Raw genomic sequence first — 3558 nt, 5'->3', positions numbered from 1 at the left:
GAGTTGAAGTTGCTCAAGTCTGTTGCTTCAGCTTCAGAGAAAGAGTACAACCAAATTCAGAAAGACGCGAAGCCTCTGAAAAGGAATTGGATAGTGAAAGGTATCTTTCTCTCTTGGTCATCCGATAAAGTCTGGATCTGGCACAGATTTTTAAACAGGAGTATTCACATCTGGGTTCAAACTACCCTTTTAAAAAAAAAAAAGAGTTTGGTTAAACTTGGAGATTTAAGATGACATATTTTTGCAGATACAAAATATCAAACTGATCCATCTTTTGAAGAAGTATATCTCTTTACTCATCTAGGTGAAATGCAGTTGCTATAGCACAGGTGTGCTATGTCTGGATTTTGGAAAGTTTGGTGCAAAATTTGCACTACCTGAGATCTGTGATGTTTTTCGTGACAAAATCCGTGTTATTGTTATGCATTGATGATATGGTTGAGATGGAAAATAATTATCTCATATGAAATGCCTTCTTAATCAGCTAAACACAAACTCATCAAATTATGTCATGCAGAAATTCACCGAAGAAGCTTGACAAAGAACTAATGAAAGTGAACAACCAAACTGCTGAGCTGAATTCTGAAGCCAGAGAAACTGCAGTTCAACAACTTGAAGAAGAAATAAGAGTTTGTAAGAACATGTTCAAGTGTACTGTCTGTTCCGACCGTCCAAAGGAGGTAAAAACAGGCCAACTTATCTAACTGCAATTCTTGCTTTTATGGCAGTTAAATTAACTTGGGAGTGTTTGGAAGAGCTTATTTTAACTTATCTACACCATAAGCATCTATATTTGTGTTTGGATGCATTCTTAAAAGTAACTTATGACCTACTATTCAAAAGATGTTTTCAGCTTATTTAAATGAACTCTGCATTGTAGCTTACAAACGAGCTAAATTTAGCTTCCTGGTATAGTTTATTGAATCAGCGCTCAATTGAGCTATTTCCTCACTTGTTTGCTTTGGTATTATGATTGCTTCGAAATGGATAAATTACAAAACTGCTTTGGCGTCTTTTCTTGGACTTGCGTTTATACAAATCTTTTTGAACTTTGTAGAAGGCTAAATAAAACTTGTTGCAACAGCATTATTCAAGAGTTTAATCTGTATTTGGCAGGTTGTGATTGTGAAGTGCTATCATTTGTTCTGCAATCCATGTATACAAAGAAATCTTGAACTTCATCACCACAAATGTCCTGCCTGTGGAATAGCATTTGAACAGAGTGATGTTCGCTTTGTTAAAATACAAGACTCGCGCATGTGATGATACCTGTGGTGTTTAATGTTTTGGATCCTTTTTCATTGTTGTTTGTCCTCGTTACCTTGATAGTTTTAGGCAAGCATTATTTTCCAATAAGCAATGATCTTTCGGATTATAGACATTGATATTTCTTGCACTTGTTTTGTGTATGCTAATGGTAGCATAATAAGTGCTATCACGAGGCGCCATGGTTTTACCTCTTACACTTAAGTCTATATTTAAAAATATATTCAGTCATATAATACTTCAATTAAACTTAATTAATTTTAAAAATATTTTATAATGTCGGTAATTTAAAAGATAAAAGTAAAATCTCATCTTCCCTAATAAAATCTCCATTCAAACATACCCTTACTTTAGGATTAGATCTACTCAATGGAACCCATTTGGATCCCTAGTATCAAATGGTGTATGAATGGCGGTTGGGGGGAGAAATGCCACAATGCATTTATAATGAAGAATTGAAGTATCATCTAACCAATTCAAGAAACATCTTTTTATCAAGCATTAGAGTGGAGACAACTTCTGATATTTAATGAAGAACATTCATCTACTACTGCTATAATAAACTTAATGACCACCACTTTTCCTTAATTATCCTTGATTAGACTCATAGTCTTACTAATTTCGTAAGCTTAGTGGTAGATTTTCGGTTGACTTTTAATCTCATTATTCTCTAGATGAGAAATACTAGCAACACACTTTTTAAGACACTCTCTTTGATTGGTTAAAATTCACACGTGTCCCGCTAAATCATGTGGGTCCCATATAAATTTGGTGTGTCTCATGTGAATTTTAACCAATCAAAGAGAATGTGTTGAAAAATGTATGTTAAAATGTGTGTTGCTAGCATTTCTCTCTCTAGATTTCTCACCGGTATTGGTATAGCAACAACTATTAATTGCATCAGGTAGTTTTAATTTGGGTTGCTCCAATCAATGCTACCACAAAATGGTATATTTCTTAATTTTGCTTCCTAAATTGTGTTTTATAGTTATTTTTTATTTTATTTTTAAAGATTTTGTAGTTATTTTGTTCACTTTATCTCTTGCTTTATTTCCTTTACTTAATGACTAATTAGTGTTGTATTGCTTAAAACAATTGTGCGAATCATATTCCCAATTACGATTATTTTTGTTAAAAAGAATAAAAAGATATTCATTCATGATAAATTTATAGAGTACATTGATACATAAAAATTTAAAGTCACTAAAAACAGAAAGAATGAAAAAATTAACAACATTCACGTTTAATAGCATAAAATGACATACATAAGTACATAGTTGATTAGGATAATTTGATAAAATATCATCTCTCTTGTATATGTTAATAGCATAAAATGACATACATAAAACTCCAATTAATAATATATACAGTACTTCCAAAGTATTATTGTTTTAATGAAAAACAAACCAATAGTTGATTCGGATAATTTGGTAAAATATCATCCCTCTTTCTTTTAATTAATGCATTTCTTAATATGTGTGTAAAAACTTTAAACGACATTCATTTTGAAACAGAGGGAGTAGTAGATTGCATTGTTTCGTCTCATACTTCATCCACAAGTTAAATGAAAATACTCCTAGATTAGTTAAGAAGACACAGTTTTTTTAGGGAAGTTAAAAAAACATATATGAATACTAAAACTTATTGAATAACACAAATTCTTCTGTCAAAAATAAAAATGAGTATCATAAATTCTCATTTTATAAGTGACAGTCACGCACGCACGTGCACAAACACTTATATATGTAAGGAGGATTTAATTACCCCAAAAAAGTTATGCTTATTTTTCTTATATTCTATGGACATTTCTTAATATTTGGGGAAACAAATTACATAGAATTTAGAATCAAAGACATTTCAAATGATTCAATTGCACTCATTGTTAAAATGTTGTTTCGATAGAGTAATAACAAATTTATTATTATCATTTTTGGGTAACTTTTATAAATTTTGGGGCCAATTTGTAATTTTTTTTAAAAATAGGGGTCAATTTTTACTTTTTCCAAAAAAAATAGGGGCCAAAGAGGAGAATTGTTCAAAGATGGAGGAGGAGGAGGGGAGTACGTCGTATTGACTAAAGGGTTTTGTGGGGAGGGGGCGTAATCACAACAGATGATGTAGAATAGACTTACAATGATCAAAATTTGCAAAATGTAATTAACACTAGAACGACGAAATGTAGATTTAGCTTTGGAAAATGTAGAACCTTTGTTGTGGATTTGATCGTATGCTTGATAACACCTCGTCGATCTGAATGGTGATTCTAGACGTCTCATTTTATGTTCTCTGAAG

The sequence above is a fragment of the Medicago sativa genome, chromosome 5 (assembly GCF_051527215.1).
Source record: "Medicago sativa cultivar Bolivia chromosome 5, Bolivia_mono, whole genome shotgun sequence".
NCBI lineage: Eukaryota > Viridiplantae > Streptophyta > Magnoliopsida > Fabales > Fabaceae > Medicago > Medicago sativa.
The sequence above is the reverse complement of the archived record's forward strand: the minus strand, read 5'-3'. Positions refer to the sequence as shown.